This window comes from Chiloscyllium plagiosum, chromosome 5, assembly GCF_004010195.1.
Source record: "Chiloscyllium plagiosum isolate BGI_BamShark_2017 chromosome 5, ASM401019v2, whole genome shotgun sequence".
In the NCBI taxonomy this organism is placed as follows: domain Eukaryota; kingdom Metazoa; phylum Chordata; class Chondrichthyes; order Orectolobiformes; family Hemiscylliidae; genus Chiloscyllium; species Chiloscyllium plagiosum.
In genome coordinates, this window is record NC_057714.1 from 15,733,100 (window position 1) to 15,753,769 (window position 20,670).

At 39.1% G+C, this 20,670-nt stretch overlaps 1 long non-coding RNA gene across 1 annotated transcript in view; it reads right to left on the reverse strand.

Moving 5' to 3' along the window:
- Positions 1-19,780: 19,780 nt before the first annotated feature.
- The window catches only part of LOC122550267, a 44,277-nt gene continuing 43,387 nt past the window's right edge, over positions 19,781-20,670 (reverse strand). The window contains exon 3 of the long non-coding RNA XR_006311778.1: positions 19,781-19,976. This is a non-coding gene — a long non-coding RNA (uncharacterized LOC122550267). The remainder of the gene's footprint in view (positions 19,977-20,670) is intronic.

The following is a 20,670-nucleotide window of genomic DNA, read 5'->3' on the forward strand; positions in this document are numbered from 1 at the left end:
GCCACCTCCCATCACACACTCTTGTATTTTCCCCTTTCTCTTTCAGATCTCTCTCCCCCCATGACTCCTCATAGAATGACCAAGTGAGTATTTGCATTGTCTTCACAGTTCAAGAGGCGGCTAAAGGAAAGAGGTGGAATTAATAATGTTTGATCAGATAAACATAAAGATGAGCTCTTTAAAAGACTGGTGGTCCTCAAACTGGAATGTTAACTGATCTTACCTTGTTGAAGAAAGCAAGTGTGAAGATTGTAAATGTTTGCAACAATCACAATTCCTCTTGGGTGTAAGGGTGATGTTTAAGACTGCATAATTGTAATTTTATGTTCTTGTTTTAAAGGAGAGAGATAAGCCTGTCAACTCTATGTCAGACAGTTAAGTAAGTGGCTTTAGCGATGATAATCCAATGGGCATAATGAATTGGCAACTGAAAAATTTGAGATAATGATTGGAAATCAATCTGGACTTGTTAAAGACAAATTAGGTTTCATAATTTGTGTTATTTGATCAAGTAACAATTTAGGTTGATGAGGATAATGTGGTTGATATTATGTGCATGAACTTCCAAAAGACATTTCATATACCATATACCACATCATGAACATAGAATCATAGAATCCCTACACTGTGGACACAGACCATTTGGCCCAAGAAATCCACACCGACCTGCCAAAGAGTATCTCACCCAGACCCATTCCCCTGACTAATGCACCTAGTCTACACATGTCTGAAACACTATGGGCAATTTAGCATGGCCAATTCTTTGGATTGTGGGACAAAACTGGAACACCTGGAGGAAACCCACACAGACACAGGGAGAATGTGCAAACTCTACACAGACAGTTACCCAAGGCTGGAATCAAACCCAGGTCCCTGGCACTGTGAGCCAACAGTGCTAACCATTGAGCCACTGTGCCACTCCCTTATATTAGAATAATATGGTTTCAATAGTAGATGATTTAATTTACCAAACATTGACTAGGAATGTCATAGTGTTAAGGGTATGGAAGAATTTATTAAATGAGTTCAACAAAGTTTTCTTTTATCAATTTGTACATGTTCCTTCTATAGGAGGAAAGAAACATGACCTTCTTTTGAGTAATAAGACAGGTCAAGTGACTGAAGTGATAATAGGGGAACACTTTTAGGTCTAGTAATCAAAGATCTATTTGTTTTAGAATAGTCAAGGAAAATGATAAGCCTTTCATAAAAATTTACGTTTTTAATTGGAGTAAAGCAAATTTTAATGGTATGAGACAAGAACTTTCAAATGTTGGTTGGAATAGACTGTTGGCAGGGAAGAGACATCTGATAAGTGAGAGGCTTTCAGATATCTTATTGAAGTCCAAGTGATTAAAGAGGCAATGGTAGAATGAATTCAATGTTTATCGAAAGGAGAATGTGGTGATGAATGTTTGTTGACAGACTGGAGGCAAGTGTAATTTAGTTCTTTTTTAATTCACTTGTGGGAATTGGACATCTTTGGCTGGCCAGAATTTTATTGCTCATCCCTAGTTGCCCTTGAGACGGTGGTGGTGGTGAATTTCTTGAACTGCTGCAGCCCACATGCTGCAGGTTGACCACAATATCCTTTGGGAGGAAATTTCAGCATTTCAACCCAGAAAGAGTGAAGGAAGAACAATATATTTCCATGTCAAGATAATGAGTGGCTTAGAAAAGAGCTTGAAGGTTAGAATACAGTGGTAGTTTCATTTTCATGTGTAAATCACAAAACATTTTTTTTAAAGTTAACCCGAGAATGCAACTCTAAAAAAAATGTTTTGTGATTTACACATGAAAGTGAAACTATCACTGTTCCCATGTATCTGCTGCCCTTGTCCTTCTAGGTCAAGATGATCATGATTCGGAGATGCCGGTGTTGGACTGGGGTGTACAAAGTTAAAAATCACACAACACCAGGTTATAGTCCAACAGGTTTAATTGGAAGCACACTAGCTTTCGGATTCCAATTAAACCTGTTGGACTATAACCTGGTGTTGTGTGATTTTTAAAGATGATCATGGGTTTGGAAGGTACTGTCTCAGGGTCTTAGGTGAATTTCTGCATTGCATCTTGTGGATAGTACACACTGCTATTACTGAGTGTCGTTGCTGGAGGGAGTGGATGCTTGTGGATCTGATGCCAATCAAATGGCTGCTTTGTCCTGGATGATGTCAAGCTTCTTGAGTGTTGTTGGAGCTGCATCCAGGCAAGTGGGGAGTATTCCATCAGACTCCTGACTTGTGCCTTGTAGATAGTTGATAGGCTTGGGGGACTTAGGAAGTGAGTTTAGTCAGATTGGTTTAGGGTTGTCACCCCTCTTTTAGGCTTATTTTAATAAGCTGGTCTTGGGAAAACAGCATAATTTCAAAGATTACAGATGATATAAATGTCAGAATGTCGTGAAAATCATTACAGTCTTCAGGAGGCCATAGACATTCAGGCCTTAGGCTTTAGCTGTAGTATCATATTCAATAGTGGGAATGGAGTATTGTTGTCAATGCAATCAATAGAGCACTGCCAATAAAATGGCCACATGATCCATAGCATATATGTAGATGCAGTTGCAATGCAATCCTGTTATGCAGATATCTCAGCTGGCAGTCAAAAACTGAAAACATTATTCACTAAAGTATAGGGATGCAAATATATCTGTCAGTCCAAGATGTTAATTAAAAAAAAAACTTTTCCTTCCTCGTTCTTTCTTTCGCGCATAACTTGTAGTAACATGAAATCTTGTGCTGTCAGAGCAAGCTCGTAACTGTTGCTGGCAAACATTGTAAAGTGCTTCCTTACACATTGAGCACAATGATTAAAGATTTACTGCAAAGGTAGTTTTGTCTCTATACTTCCCATTTTCAGAGACGTTCAGTTTAGTTCCTAAACTTTCCATTTTTAGACATGATTCTGCACGTGCACGTTCTTTGCTCCACCAAGTGGTGACATTGCCCATAAGCACAGACCTCTGGGAATCAAGGATGACAAGTTCTTAAGGGTGTCAATGGGCATATATTAGAAACAAATAACAAGAAGGGATTCTGAGTACTTCAGTAATGTGGAGAGATGGGAGAAGCTGATTTTTCTCATGAGAACTTTCCATAAAGTTCAAAATCATGAACTATCATGAGTTTTGTGAGAGTAAGTGGGGAAAAAAGAATAATTCCAGTAGCACAAGGATCTTTAACCATATTGGCAGGTTGTCATGAACTGGGATACACTACCTGAACTGATAGTGGAAGGAGATGAATAGCAGTATTCAAAAGAGAACTTTGCAAATACCTGAAGTGAAAAACTGACAGCGTCATGTGGAAAAGGTATGGGACTGGTATTAGCAGGTTAATTTTTTCAGTGTTGGCATAGGCCCAATGAATGATCCCACGTGCCTGAATCATTCTATAATCCTAAGGTGTAAAAAAAGAACATGGTCATACATGCAGGTCAGTCCACCCATTTTGCACCTCACTTGGGCTCCCAAGTTCCAAAGTGGCCAGTGCAATTTTGCAGCATAGAAATGTAATTTTCCAGTTAAAAATGATTTCCAGGATAATAATTGATTTACGTATAAATTACGATCCTGCCTTGATTTCTAGATAAAGTGTCTGCATTTAATTTGGTGCTGTAATGTAACTTGGCTGACTGCATTGACTGAAATTATTTAACAATACTGTTGATACAATTTTAGCAATGGAGGTTGTGAATAAGTACTGTGATTTTCTTTATTGACACCCAATGACTCGATCTTATATAGAAGTAAAGAGTGGAATGGAAAGCAATTCGTTACAGCTGCTACATGAATATTTCCATTCGATTAAAGAATTATGCTAATTAAAGTGTCCCACCAACTGTCTTGTTTACTTAAGATGGCGATCAACTGTTAATCAATTTGCTGTAAGAGATTGGTTTTTAAAGATTAATGCTTATGATGGAAGATCCAAAAAAACACTGAATGCTTCCATGTCTATTGCGATTCATCCGCACAAAGACGACTTAACTTTAAAATAATATCCAAATGTCTCAAATCTTCAAATCTATAAACATATAAAGTTGAGGGCCTTAAAAATTCCAGAAGCCACAAATAATATTATTACAATTAACTATCCTGTTGTGTGACCCAGCATGGGGGTGGACCTCTCTGCCCTCTGAAAACCCTATTTCAATTAGTCACGGCACTTAACGGGTTTAACACTGAAGTTATTCAATAAAAGTATACAGCTGATGGCTTTTTAAAGTTATAAATTTTCAATGTTGTCTCATTACTTTATTTCTTAATTCAAAATTATGTGTTCTCCATTGTTTTGGAAGGAATAGTTGGTTTAAGCTATAACATTGACAAAAATAAAGGAGTACATAAAGGATCAAAGGGAACTTCTAAAACAGTTAATTCCAGACTTGTAATTATCAATTAAACCTGTACTAAGTAAAATACAAAGAAACCAATCACACGAGAGCACGCACAGTGCAGCAAGATGCCACGGAGTTCATAAGCAGGACATACGCATTTTATCAATTACTTAACCTTTTAATGTCATCTGCAATTGAGTGTTTCTGTTATAAAGAGACATATGTATGATGCACAGTATGAAATTTTATTTTGAAAGATACCACATTCTATGATATTAATAGGAGCATGAACTAATCTCAAAAATAAGCAAATTTAAACAAAGACTATCTGTTAATCTGAACAGCATTTTAAATTAAAATGTGTGACACTTTCTTTGGTGCATTGTTGCTGAAAAACAGTACCAATGGCCAGGTTTCATGCTTTTTATAGCTATGATATAACTTTTATTACTTTATAATCTCCCATAAAGGTATAGAGAAACTTGAGTATTTCAATTTTTCAATGTATAATTTCAGTTACATCAGACTGTAAATTTTTGCTATAAATTCTGTGTGTTAGGAGTGAGCCCTCCACTACAACCTGATGAAGGAGCGACGCTCTGAAAGCTAGTGTGCTTCCAATTAAACCTGTTGGACAATAACCTGGTGTTGTTTGATTTTTGACTTTGTACATTTGATATTCTTGTGAAACGTCCTGACCGCAAGACGAAAATCTTCAACAAAATGCATCTTTTATGAGCAATACTTAAGTGTTTACTACAACTGACTATTTGAAAAGTGGGAAAATTTTGTCAATAGTGTTCCATTTCCAATACGTTGATCAGAAGTATGCACCAATTTTACTCCCTTATGTTTTTTTCTGTTTCTGTTGTGATTATAACTTAAATGTAAAGTGCCAGCAGCATGTACAGAAGACGTGTGGTGAGGAAGTTCTGTGGTAACATGTGCCATCAGCCTACAAAGTAGCAGGTAATGGCAAGCTAATAAACAGCATCCTGGTCAAGCATGGCCACAATATTTTCACTAACTCCATCATTATTATTGTAAGACTTGACAGCACAAAGATTTCAGGGTTACTTATTAAAAAGAAAAGTTTTAAATAGATCAAATTCTCCAGCTCTGGCAACATCCTTGTAAATCTTTTCTGAACCCTTTCAAGTTTCACAACATCGTTCCTCCAGGAAGGAGACCAGAACTGCATGCAATATTCCAAAAGTGGCCTAACCAATGTCCTGCAACATGACCTCCCAACTCCTATAATCAATACACTGATCAATAAAGAAAAGCATACTAAACACCTTCCGATTCACTATCCTAACTACCTGCGATCTACTTTCAAGGATCTATGAACCTACACTCCAAGATTTCTTTGTTCAGCAACACTCCCTAGGACCTTACCATTAAATGTATACGTACTGCTCTGATTTACTTTTCAAAAATGCAGCACCTCGCATTTATCTAAATTAAATTCCACCTGCCACCTCTCAGCCCATTGGCCCATCTGATCAAGATCCTATTGTACTCTGAGGTAACTATCTTCTTCTTCACTATCCATTACACTTCCAATTTTGGTGTCATCTGCAAACTTACTAACTATACCTCTTATGCTCACATTCAAATCATTCATATGAATGACGAAAAGCAGTGGACCCAGCACCGATCCTTGTGGCACTATACTGGTCGCAGGCCTCCAGTCTGAAAAGCAATCCTCCACTACCACCCTCTGTCTTCTATCTTTGAGCCAGTTCTGTATCCAAATGGCTAGTTCTCCTTGGATTCCATGAAATCTAACCTTGCTAACCAGTCTCCCATGAGGACGCTTGTCGAAAGCCTTACTCCATATAGATCATATCTCCCATTCTATCCTCATTAATCCTCTTTGTTACTTCTTGAAAAACTCAGTCAAGTTTGTGAGACATGCACAAAGTCATATTGACTATCTGAAATCAGTCCATGCCTTTCCAAATACATGTAAATCATGTCCCTCAGGATTCCCTCCAATAACTTGCCTATCACCGATGTCAGATTCCCTGGCTTTTCCTTGCCACCTTCCATACAGTACTCATTTAGTATCTCTCCCATCTCCTATGGCTCCACACACAGGCTGCCTTGGGGCGGCATGTTGGCTCAGTAGTTAGCACTGCTGCCTCACAGCACCAGGGACTTGGGTTCGAGTCCACCTCAGCTGACTGTCTGTGTGGAGTTTGCACATTCTCCGTGTCTGCATGGATTTCCTCTAGGTGCTCTGGTTTTCTCCCACAATCCAAAGATGTGCAGGTCAGGTGGATTGGCCATGCTAAATTGCCCATAGTCAAGAGTAAATATAGGGTAGAGGAATAGGTCTGATGGGTTACTCTTCGGAGGGTCGGTGTGTACTTGTTGGGCTGAAGGGCTTGTTCCCATACTGTAGGGAATCTAATCTAAATCATAAATAGTGATACCATGTTAGCCAACCTCCAGTCTTCCGCACCTCAGCTGTGACTATCGATGATATGAATATCTCAGCAAGGGGCCCAGAAATCGCTTCCCACAGAGTTCCAGGGTAAACCAGATCAAGTCCTGGGGATTTTATCCACCTTTATGCGTTTCAAGAGATCCAGCACCACCTCCTCTGTAATATGGACATTTTCTAAGATGTCACCATCTAATTCCCCACATTCTATATCTTCCATGCCCTTCTCCATAGTAAACACTGATGTAAAATACTTGTTTAGTATCTCCCCCATCTTCTATGGCTCCACACACAGACTGCCTTGCTGATCTTTGAGGGGCCTTATTAGCTCCCTAGTTATTCTTTTGTCCTTAATGTATGAACAAAATTCCTTTGGATTCTCCTTAATCCTATTTGCCAAAGCTATCTCATGTCCCGTTTTTGCCCTCCTGATTTCCCTCTTAAGTATACTTCTGCCTTTATACTTTTCTAAAGATTCATTCGATCTCTCCTGTCGATACCTGATATATACTTGCTTCTTTTTCTTAACCAAAACCTCAATTCCTCTAGTCATCCCACATTCCCTACACCTACCAGCCTTGCCTTTCACCATAACAGGAATATACTGTCTCTAGACTCTTGTTATCTCATTTTTGAAGATTTCCCATTTTCTAGCCGTCCTATTACCTGTGAACATCTGCCCACCCCCCCAATCAGCTTTTGAAAGTTCCACAAAGAAAACCATTGACTTCAAACAAAACTGCACAAGCCTGATACACCATCTTCAAGTGTCACAAGATTTTGATAGCCAGTTTATTTAAAACAAATAAAATTATCAGAATTGATGGAGTCCTGAACCTGCTACAGGCTGGTGTAAGGTTCAATGTTGCAAACCGACTTAATCTTTGCAATTTAACTCACAGTTGGAAAGATCAAGGTTTTGTATTCCACCTAATTATCACCTAATTATTTCACCCCATCTGTCAAGTTTTCCCCACTGTGTTATATTTGGATATATTCTTGGTACAAAGGTCTAGTTTCACAGTCACCTGATGCATTTTTTTCAAAGTCTGTATGAGTAACTTATATTCTATTGGTCACTATTTATGGCTATGGCATTTATAATTTTATCAAATTGAAATAAAAATAATTATGTGAAATACTTTGTTAAGTACATGGGCAACTTCCATAAAAATAATTAGATGAATAATGAACAAATGCGTTTTGAAGCCCTTTCACTGAGGGAGAAATACAGAATCAGACATCAAGGGAAATCCCAGTTCATATTTTAATAATGCTATGTAACTTCTTTACTTGTACTTGAATTGCTACTTACAATGGTCATTTAATGTTTCATCTGAAGCAGAGTACTACTGACAATGTGGCAATGTTAGCGATGCACTGGAAACTCAACCTATTCTGTGCTCAAACTATGGGGTGGACGTCAAATACTGTACATACTTTTATGAGTTGAAGCAAAAGGACTGCAACCTCTTCCAGATGATGTACTATATGAAACCAAGTGTTAAAATAATTAATTTTCAGAACTTCATTATGGTTCCTCTTCAACTAGTTGGTGAAAAATGCCTACCAGTAACAAGTTGAAGTACAATTTCAAGATTTACAGATTACATCACATTGGCAAACATAATAAATATTGAGGAGGACTGGAAAAAAAAAAGAGAAAACAATAAGAAAGTCACCAAATTAATTGAAGGTGAGTGTGAGGTGCTGCACATTGTGGGAAGAAGAATCCTACAGATTTCTTGGAAAATAAGAGTTCTTCTGGGCTAAAGGAAACCAGGGTACAGATTGAAATAGAAGGCCTCAAAGCTGGAACCTGCTCCACCATTCCATAAAAACACAGCTGATCTTATCTTAGCGACGGGGCAGCACAGTGGCTCAGTGGTTAGCACTGCTGCCTCATGGCATCAGGGTCCTAGGTTCAATTCCAGCCTCGGGCGACTGTCTGAGTGCAGTTTACACATTCTCCCCGTGCCTGCGTGGGTTTCCTCCCACAGTCCAAAGATATGCAGGTTAGGTGAATTGGCCGCGCTAAATTGCCCATAGTGTTAGGTGCATTAGTCAGAGGGGAAGTGGTTGTGTGTGGATTACTCTTCGGAGGGTCGGTGTGGACTGGTTGGGCCACAGGGCCTGTTTCCACACTGTAGGGAAATCTAATCTAATCTAAAAAAACTTGCTATACAATTTTCATTTCTCTTAAAATCCAACAACCTATTAATCTGTCTTGAATATACTCAACAAATGAGCATCTGCTCTCTCTAAGAGAGAATTCCAAAGACTAAAAATGTTGAGTGAAGAAATTGCTCCTCACCTCAGTCCTCAGAAGCGAATCCTCCCAAAATCCATTCTGTCAATTCCCTTAAGAATTTTTCATGCGATTGCCTTACACTGCAAGGATGATGTGGAGGTGCCGGTTTTGGACTAGGGTGGACAAAGTCAGAAGTCACATGACAACAGGTTATAGTCCAACAGATTTATTTGAAATCACAAGCTTTCGGAGTGCAGCCCTTTCGTCAGGTGAAGTGAGAGAGAAGAGCAAAGAGACACAAAATTTGTAGGCGGTGAAATCAAGAAAGAGGTATCAAAAGGTACAACTGGCATGAGTGGAGTGTTGAATAATAAGTCTCTGCAGGTGATCAAAGTGTCAGACGGTGTGAGTAAAGCATCAACAGCTAAAATAACAAGTGAAGGGATGACCTATAATGATTAAATGAGGTAGAGAGATAATTGCAAAAAAATAAAAGTATGGTGGTGCTGGAGACAAGCTGAATGACTGGAATAAAATGATAGATATAAGAGTTGCATGCCAAGAGTCTAACCAAAGTAATAAGCAATCGAAAACTGTACAAACTAATTAAGGTCGAGAGATCATAACAATTTATCTAGCTGATCATGTCAAAACAGGACAGTAAGGAAGATTTTACAGATACAGAAATGTGGTGGGATCACATGAAGCACGACATGAACCTGACATCATAGTTGATCAAATCAGTAAGAGGGCAATAAGAGGATGAAGAAAAAAAGTAAAGCACTAATATTCAATTTATCTTAACATAATTTAAAAGGAGTGAAGATATGTTAAACTTGTGTAAAACCTCGTTTAGATAGTACCTGTGAAACAGTGCATAGTTCTGATCTTCATGTTATACAAGAAAGACAGAGATATATTGGAAAAGATGGGAAAAATGCAAGAAATAAGAGGCTTTATCTATGAGAAAATATTAAACAGACAGAGGGATTTTTTCTTGAAAAGGAAGGGAAGAATGGTAATGCATTAGAGATCTCCAAATTTATGTCATATTTTGATAGGTTAGAATAAGGGAAGTTGTCTCATCACTGGGAGAGACCAAGTTAAAGGTTATAAATATAAGACAGGTTATAAATAAATCCAGAGGAAATGCAGGAGAGAAAAAAAACTTTATCCATAAAGTAGTAAGAATACAAAGCTATTTACTACATATTTAAGTGGAACATAAACCTTTGTTTAAGTTTGCTGGTTGAAGTGGTCATTTTCTTTACTGCACCTTCAATGTTGTTCTATCTTGGTGCACTTTCTGTTAAAGTGACTCATTTCTGTTTTTTTCTTTTTTTCTTTTTTTTTCTTAGTGCTTATATTTTCCCCAGCACCCATGTTGTGTGTGCAAGTGTGAGACACAGTGAAAAAGTGACTCATTTCAATGGTTTATGCCTTTCCATGATAGGTGATGTGATGATTGAACACATATCCCACAGTGACACCATGTATTGGTTTTGCAGTGCATTGTGGCATGGGCCCATTAAAATTATACATCTAAGAAGTCAACAGTAGGAAAATTTGCACATAATTAATTGTTAGGCTGCTTATCCTCCAACTGAAAAGGGTATTGTGAGAAAAGAGATAAAATATAGATGCAATTAAACACTTGTTTACTCGGGAAATATGATTAATTAATCCTCACCCATAGGGAAACTGGGTGTTGGAGTCAAATGTGTTATTGACAATGTAAGAAAGATTAAAATAAGTATGACAACATAAGCAGAGACAATTATGGGGGAGGTTAATAATGAGGTAGGGAGACAGACAGCAGATTTTCGAAGTGTGGGTGGTAATAAGGAATGTAGAGGTGATGGTAATGATAAGTTAGTGAAGATTTAAAGATTTATAATTTGATAATAAGCAGTAGTGGCAATATTATTAGTGTTGCACATTACGGGACACAGCAATTTGCATGCTATGGTAGCGATGATCTATGTTTACTTATACATCCAATTACTCAAAAACAACTCCCAAATTGTTCTGTAACACTTAATGACCAATTGGCATGAAATATGTGCACGTATGGTTGGCTTTCTATGTTGTATCATTTAGATACTTGAACATGTCATGAACTTCAGCCATAAAACTGGATTGCACAACAGTGGAGATTGTGGGTGTGAATTTCATTTGTTGGAAGTTTTGACATAAGCACCTGCGGTTTGCAGTGTGCCAATGTCTTGCACTCAGCCAGTCTAAATGCTGAAACCAGGAAGGTCAATATTTTTGTGAAGTTGGGGTTAGAAGGGTAAGGAGCCTTGAGAAGTGAGTGGAACATGTGGTGAGGCTCGTCAAGATGCAGAATATGGCATCATAGAGCTGACAGCAATACATAGAGAAATTGATTGATCTTAATCAGGTGGTCAAAGTGAATGAATACCTCTGCTCACTGCATCTCATGCTGACCACACCACCTACTTCTCATTCTATTCAAAGCAGCATTTTGGAGCCAAAGACACTTGGTATAGCTGAGGCCTCTCTGAATGATAGCCATTTGTTGCATTTTACACATTCTCCATGAAAATACCATCCTCGTTCTGAAAGGGCCCATGAAACCTACAAATGCAATGTTAAAAATCACAACACCAGGTTATAGTCCAACAGGTTTAATTGGAAGCACACTAGCTTTCGGAGCGACGCTCCTTCATCACCTGAAAGCTAGTGTGCTTCCAATTAAACCTGTTGGACTATAACCTGGTGTTGTGTGATTTTTAACATTGCACTACAGGTAGACATTTAAATAATGCAGTGGAACTTCAGACTGAGGTCAAATAATTTATGCTTATTAGCCAAGCATGCTAGAGTGCTGCCATTATTGAAGTCAATAGCAGCATTCATAGGTGTTTACAGATTTTCACAGCAGTCCAGAATAAGCGATCCAGCAGATTATTAGGATTGCTGATGCACCACCGCTGTGGTTCCATTCAGTGTAAATCGATTGTCTTCCCTCAGTATGATAACATCTGCACTTCCATCTTTGCCAGCCCAGCAGTGCCCCTGCAAACGCCTGCCAGACAGCTTAGACTGCTACCATCTTTTTCTTGGTGCTTGGGTCAAAATCCAGGTCCTCAAGGCCCAGAATACACCATTTTTCAGGCTATATGCTATTTCCCTCACTGAAAGTCTCAACAGGAAGTTTTATCTGAACCACAAGGGCTATAACAGCCTTAACACAAAGGTGATTTACTACTAGACACAGAACATCACATTGAATATACACTGTTGTGGTTCTGTTCGCCGAGCTGGAAGTTTTTGTTGCAAACGTTTCGTCCCCTGGCTAGGCGACATCATCAGTGCTTGGGAGCCTCCTGCGAAGCGCTTCTGTGATGTTTCCTCCGGTGTTTATAGTAGTCTGTCCCTGCCGCTTCCGGTTGTCAGTTTCAGCTGTCCGCTGTAGTGGTTGGTATATTGGGTCCAGGTCGATGTGTTTGTTGATGGAGTTTGTGGATGAATGCCATGCCTCTAGGAATTCCCTGGCTGTTCTCTGTCTGGCTTGCCCTATGATAGTAGTGTTGTCCCAGTCGAATTCATGTTGCTTGTTGTCTGCGTGTGTGGCTACTAAGGATAGCTGGTCGTGTCGTTTCGTGGCTAGTTGATATTCATGTATGCGGATTGTTAGCTGTCTTCCTGTCTGGCAAGCCAGACAGAGAACAGCCAGGGAATTCCTAGAGGCATGGCATTCATCCACAAACTCCATCAACAAACACATCGACCTGGACCCAATATACCAACCACTAAAGCGGACAGCTGAAACTGACAACCGGAAGCAGCAGGGACAGACCACTATAAACACCGGAGGAAAGATCAAAGAAGCGCTTCGCAGGAGTCTCCCAAGCACTGATGATGTCGCCTAGCCAGGGGACGAAACGTTTGCAACAAAAACTTCCAGCTCGGCGAACAGAACCACAACAACGAGCACCCGAGCTACAAATCTTCGCACAAACTTTGAATATACACTATTTTGGGATCAGTCATGATGCTTTTTTTCTTGTACAAGTCAGCTGTTCCTATCATATTCAAACTACACTCAAAAGCAAAGGTGACTGGAATGCACAGTTTTGAATATGTTGTTTCTAGTCTTGTTGGATAAAATTACGATGGAGGATTATTTTTAAGGATATCTTTTGTTTCAGCATAATGGCCAAGAGGGCACTGTGATGGTGCATGAGCCATGAATGAAAGAAAGGAGGAATGGTGGTGAAACCGTGATTTGGGGGTGATTTTACAAGGAACTGGAGTTTGATTAGCCTCTTAAGGACAGCTTATTCAGAACAATGATGCTGGCTGCCTCCTTCCTTCACTTTCACCCTGTTCTTCTTTCTCCTCTTTGGTGAAGGTCTTGTTATCCTCTTGACAGCCAGAATTCATAGAATGCAGTAGATGATCCAGAATTTGGAGACACATTACATTAAGTCTTGTTCTGAGTTGACCAGGCAGTAAAAATGTTATTTTGGAATGCTGATGGTTGCCCCAATGATAATGAAAAACAAGCAACGCCAGCATTGTCATTTACATCGGTCATATGTTTTGGGGTAACACAGAGAGGTTGTAAGCCACAAAGATGGTTACCCTGTCACTAATCTGCCAGCATTTGGATGATCATGGTGCCTCAGATATATTAGGAACAGATTAATGATTTCAACCAAAAGCAACAGGGCTGCTTCCAGAAAAATGAGCATTTATTAATATAAAACTCTTCTCAGAGTTGGTTGCACGCCAACTCTGTATTAAGGAATGGCCCCTCTTGTGATTTGGAAATATCTTCCTACAGCAAATTGAGAGTCAATTGTGCACAGCCAATGACTCCCTGCACCAAATTGAAATACTTTTTCTGGCAAAGCCTTGTGCTTGTTTCTTTCTCGTTGGCCACAAGTCTGCAAAGCCCACGCCGTGGACATTCAGAGTCTCTGTCATATGCATTATGATGCATGATGCATTATGTGACTCTGGGATATTACCAGTGATCCTGAAAAATGGATATTGAAGGTCACAATGATGGTCATGGCTACAGGTCTGATTGGAGGATGAGGAGATTTAAGACTGAAAAGGATATGGAAGATATAGAATGTAGGGAAATAGATGGTGACACCTTGAAAAATGTCCATATTGCAGAGGAGGAAGTGCTGGATGTCTTGAAATGCACAAAGGTGGATAAATCCCCAGGACCTGATCATGTGTATCCTAGAACACTGTGGGAAGCTAGAGAAGTGATTGTTGGGCCTCTTGCTGAGATATTTGTATCATCGATAGTCACAGGTGAGGTGCCAGAAGACTGGAGGTTGGCTAACGTGGTGCCACTGTTTAAGAAGGGTGGTAAGGACAAGCTAGAGAACTATAGACCAGTGAGCCTGACGTCAGTGGTGGCAAGTTGTTGGAGGGAATCCTGAGGGACAGGATGTACATGTATTTGGAAAGGCAAGGACTGATTAGGGATAGTCAACATGGCTTTGTACATGGGAAATCATGTCTCACAAACTTGATTGAGATTTTTGAAGAAGTAACAAAGAGGATTGATAAGGGCAGAGCAGTAGATGTGAATTATATGGACTTCAGTAAGGCATTTGACAAGGTTCCCCATGGGAGGCTGGTTAGCAAGGTTAGATCTCACGGAACTGAAAATGTGTTGCTGAAAAAGCGCAGCAGGTCAGGCAGCATCCAAGGAACAGGAGAATCGACGTTTCGGGCATAAGCCCACAGGGAGAACTGGATACAGAACTGGCTCAAAGGTAGAAGACAGAGGGTGGTGGTGGCGGGTTGTTTTTCAGACTGGAGGCCTGTGACCAATGGAATGCCACAAGGATCTGTGCTGGGTTCTCTACTTTTTGTCATTTATATAAATGATTTGGATGCGAGCATAAGAGGTACAGTTAATAAGTTTGCAGGTGACACCAAAATTGAAAATGTGGTGGACAGCAAAGAAGATTACCTCAGATTACAACAGGATCTTGATCAGGTGGGCCAATGGGCTGAGAAGTGGCACATGGAATTTAATTCAGATAAATGCGAGGTGCTGCATTTTGGGAAAGCAAATCTTAGCAGGATTTAGACACTTAATGGTAAGGGCCTAGAGAGTGTTGCTGAACAAAGAAACCTTGGAGCGCAGGTTCATAGCTCCTTAAAAGTGGAGTCGCAGGTGGATAGGATAGTGAAGAAGGCGTTTGGTATGCTTTCCTTTATTGGTCAGAGTATTGAGTATAGGAGTTGAGAATTCATAGAATTCATGTTGCGGCTGTACAGGACATTGGTTAGGCCACTTTTGGAATATTGCATGCAATTCTGGTCTCCTTCCTATTGGAAAGATGTTGTGAAACTTGAAAGGGTTCAGAAAAGATTTACAAGGATATTGCCAGGGTTGAAGAATTTGAGCTATTTTCCCTGGACCGTCAGAGGCTGAGGAGTGATTTTACAGAGGTTTACAAAATTATGAGGGGCGTGGATAGGACAAAGTCTTTTCCCTGGGGAGTGCAGAACTAGAGGGCATAGGTTTAGGGTGAGAGGGGAAAGATATAAAAGAGACCTAAGGGGCAACCTTTTCACGCAGAGGGTGGTACGTGCATGGAATGAGCTGCCAGAGGATGTGGTGGAGGCTGGTACAATTGCAACATTTAAAAGGCATTTGGATGGGTATATGAATAGGAAGGGTTTGGAGAAATATGGGCCAGGTGCTGGCAGGTGGGGCTAGATTGGGCTGGGATACCTAGTCAGCATGGACGGGTTGGACCGAAGGGTTCGTTTCCATGCTGTACATCTCTATGACTCTGATTCTGTGACCTCCTTTGTGAAGCAAAACCATCTCAGTCATTGCACCTACTTGAGGTATAAATACTTCCTGAATATCCCAGATGGATACACAATCCCACATAGAGACTTCCTCCTCCTCACTCTGTGCACATCTCTTTTCTTGCTGTCATGTTCCAATCTAAGATGGACTGCAGCTATAAACCATGACGATGATACTGAGCTTTCTTCTGAAAGACCTTCAGATTCTAAGACTTCATTAAACATTTCAGAAACGTCCAGTGTCCCTCCCTTTTATCTCTTGCACATTTTCAAAATTGCTTAAACACAATATATCCACTCGCTCTACAACAGCCAAAGAAAATTAAAGTACACTTCCTCTGAAAGAGTATGTTGATCCATTTAAACAGAGCAAACATGGGTTTTCCATCATAAACCAGAAGGCATTTACAATAGAGAAATAAAAAGTCCTTTAAGTTCCAACATGATATGTTAGTGCCAGAACAGTGTCGATGAATTTAACAATTTGTACAGTGCACATGCTTCTGGCACACAAATGGCACACTGACGGTATCGTCCCTTTCCAAACATTGCACCGCCGTGCCACACAGTACAGACTGAAAGTTTGAGAAGAGCATTAGTCATCATTTTCGGCGCTCCAGACTCATACACGGCTGACACCGGTGGCACTACAGACTCCAATTTTGTGAACAGTTTCACATTCAGTAATAGAACAGTGCACCCTTTGATAGTCTGTGGGATGGCAGAAAATATTTAACTGGTCTCCATTTACCTTATAAGGATACTTATATTTCAACCAATGAGGAACATCAATGCCACATTAGCAGTCATACAACATCTCTCAAGATAATATCTACAGTCTCCAAAGAAAACACAGAATATGTGACAGTCTTACTCTGTGAGCTCAGACCAATTCAAACCTCTACAGTAACCAAAAGGTACCTTTCGATTTATAGCCCACAATGTAATACAGTGAAAGAGCAGTTGTTCTCCTTTGTGGATTCAGGACACAGCCCAACTTTGACTATTTCGCTCACTATTTTTATTGTACCCTCATGGGAACAGTCAACCAAGACTGCAATACAATATAAAATTGTCAGCATTTGTTGAACTATTTAAAATCTAGGGGATAGTTTTTATACAATTTGTTTGGTGGAGTTGTTTGAAGTTGGGCATCTGTTTTTCACTCCTCCCTGGTGCACATTCCATTGATGTCCTCTATTGAATTGGCTACCTTTCCAAACTTAGTTAAAGTTATCTTTGATATTTCATCTATTACCTTCTCAGTAAAAGCTTTACTCTTATATATTTAATAAGGAGAAGAAAAGTGCATAATCATGTGTCATGTTCACCAGAGTTTGAAGTGTTAAATTGCATTACAATACACAGAACGTCGCCACATTTTGGAACAGAAAGGGTCCATTTGATCCAAAAGCACTGTCCCTTTTCATTGATCAACCCCATCCGCCTCTCTGCTCATCAAATCCTTCCAGTCTTTCCCATCTAGAAATGTCTCTTGAACCAATTTATTCTGTCTATTTCAATGTACTTTCTTAGTAACTTATTACACATCTCTGTTACCACTTATGATACTACCCTAACTGTTTTAGACCTTTTTTTAATGAGCAAAATGTGAATGCATAGTGTCCTTACTCATAATGCAATAATCATCAACAGACATTCTACAGAATGAAGAAAGGAATTCAGCTGTCTACATTGTCATGACTAAAGTAAAACATGTATGTGTGAATATTTTTTCCTGATATCAAAAAATGAGTAAATTCTGATCGAACATTTGCATTCATTAGAAAAATATTGATGTTATTTTCAAGGTATATTTAATAAATTGCTGATTTCTGGGTGTGCCTGCCAGGATGAAATGATTAGTGAATTTAAATCCCATTTTAATAACCGGTAATCATGTTTTGCATGTGTTTGATAATAAGTCTACATGATTCTTATTCAGGGCTTTCTTTTACAAAATGATAATTGTACTATTAAGCAATTCGTCATGTCTTCAATCATGTTGTGTAGACTTGTCAATCCATCTTCTTTGCAGGGAAACAGTTTAATGTATATGCTTGCAAAGTAAAACAAAACAAAAATGGGGAAATTCCCTTTGAAAGATACTTATGTCTCAACTAACAACGTTCATACCCTGTGACGTCTTTATCTTTTTAATGTAGCTACACATTGTATCTTTTATGGACTGCAATAAAATCACTTAACTACTGGTAATAAAATCTCGCAATAAATTAGCTTTAAAAGTGTCAGTGCTCAGCGAGGGTCAACAAAGCCCTTCCAGCTTTCCCAATTTGAATGTATTTAAAGATAGGTAAAGACTTGGGATATCATTCTTTCATTTTACCATTCAACTATATAGACTGATTTTAGTCATATTTACTAAGAAAAGCAGGTTTTATAAAGAACGGTGTCACCAATGTTGACTATCTTGCTGCTCCTTCATACTTGATTCAAATTTTTGTTTTCTTTCCATGTACTGGAACTTCTGTCAGCACAAATTTACTTAACTCAACATCCTGCACTCTTTTGCAACCTATACCATTAAATGTCATTACAGAATTAGTTCTCTCCTGACTCATGTAACCAGACTGACTGACTATTATGTTGAGAAGATAATAGTTGTATTTGTTTAATAACTCATTTCACAACATTATTATTTGACAAGTATCTCTTATGAAGAATGTAGTGTTGTGCAAAGACTTCATTCCAATATGATAAGATTGTAACAGGAAGTGCAAATCAATTTGCTTTGTTTTCTCTAAGTTTTGCAACAATAAATATTGTTAAGTGTGACAAGGAAACAATTGGATTTGTTCATTGCCTTGCTCTTAATACTGAAGTCAAAATCTGGACATGCCGGAGTTGGACTGGGGTGGACAAGGTCAGAAGTCACATAACACCAGGTTATAGCTCAATAGGTTTATTTGAAATCACAAGCTTTTGGAGCAAAGGAGCAGCACTTTGAATGCTTATGACTTCAAATAAACCTGTGGGACTATAACCTTGTGCAGTGTGATTTCTGATCTAATACAGAAGTCAGCAATTTTAACATTACTCCTGAAAGTAATAGCTTGCCATCTCACAAGTTCTAAGGGCACCAGACTGAATCTCATCCAAGAACCACTGAAGTACATAGTCACATTACAGCACTATCTTACCGTACCTGGTATTGATTTTATTCTTGATAAATGGATGTTAACTTATGATAATTTGTTTTCCAAATCATTTTTAATTTGTTATGAGAAATGAGTGCATGGAGAGTTTTAATAATAATATCATCAGCACAATGATCTCTTTTCATGGAATTTAAATTATTGGATTATATGTTTCTAAAGAAGTGAAAAATTAAGCTCATTAAATGTCTCTTCATGAAAGAATCTTTAACAATTCCATTTGATGTTTCCTCATAGTCTTATTGATCCTATAATCTGAATGCAACCACTCACCTGCTGGGCTTTATTATGGTTGACTTCTGACTGCAGAAATGGGGCATTGCAGCACGGTACTGAAAGACTGTTGCACTCGCAGTATGCCCATCTTTCAGATAAGACATTACAAAATTGCCGTGCCTTCCCTCTCACGTGCACATACAAAGTTTCAAAGCATTAGTTTGAAAAAGACCACAGGAAGTTATTGTGTGTCCTAGCCAATATTTATCCTTCAAATACTCTCACTAAAACAGATTATCTGAATGTTACCACACTGTTGTTTGTGTGGCCCTGCTATCCACACTTCAGTAGACAGGCAGGAGGCTGGAAGAACACAGCAAGTCAAAAAGAGGTGGAGGAGTCAACATTTCGGGTGCAACCCTTCTTCAGGACTTTTGCATCTACACTTTAGTGGCCATGTTTCCTATGTATCAACATGACTACTTGGAAAAGTGATTCATTGATTGTTCTAAGGTTGCAAGTCATTTATTTTACTGTCTTGGTTTAAGGACATCACCAAACACACATTTAAAGGAATAAATGCTAATCATTTGAGGGAACTTCAGCTCTCCATTAAAATAGTATTGAATAATATTGCGTGCCTTGAATATCTCAGGTTTTGGAGCGTCAGCTGTCAACATGCATGTACTCTGTGTAGCATTTGTACTAGCAGTACCTAGAATAGAATGATTTACAAAAATTACTCAAAAGGAATGCATAACTGAAGTAACAATATCCAATTTTTACAATCCAAGTTAAAACAGGTGGATGAAGTAAATAATTAGCAAATTCAATAAATGACCTGATTATTAAACATATTTAAAATAAGCCAGACAGTTTTTTTTAGGTTAGATTACTTTACAGTGTGGAAACAGGCCCTTCGGCCCAACAAGTCCACAGCGACCCGCCAAAGCGTAAACCACCCATACCCCTACATTTACCCCTTACCTAACACTACGGACAATTTAGCATGGCCAATTCACCTGACCTGCACATCTTTGGACTGTGGGAGGAAACCGGAGCACCCGGAGGAAACCGGCACAGACACGGGGAGAATGTGCAAACTCCACACAGTCAGTCGCCTGAGGTGGGAATTGAACCCAGGTCTCTGGTGCTGTGAGGCAGCAGTGCTAACCACTGTGCCACCGTGCCGCCCACTTTGCACTGCATTGTTGGTCTTCCCAAGAAAAACATTACCCTGCAAAGAGACTAAACGAATATTGAACAATTAACACCAGAACTAATTAATCATTTTCTCACAGGCACTAAAGAATGTATCAAAGGCAGAGAAATAGTTCATTCCTCAACACATAGATTCACATCTCATAACAGATCTTTTAAGTCTATTTGTGTTCAATTTGTTCACAAAT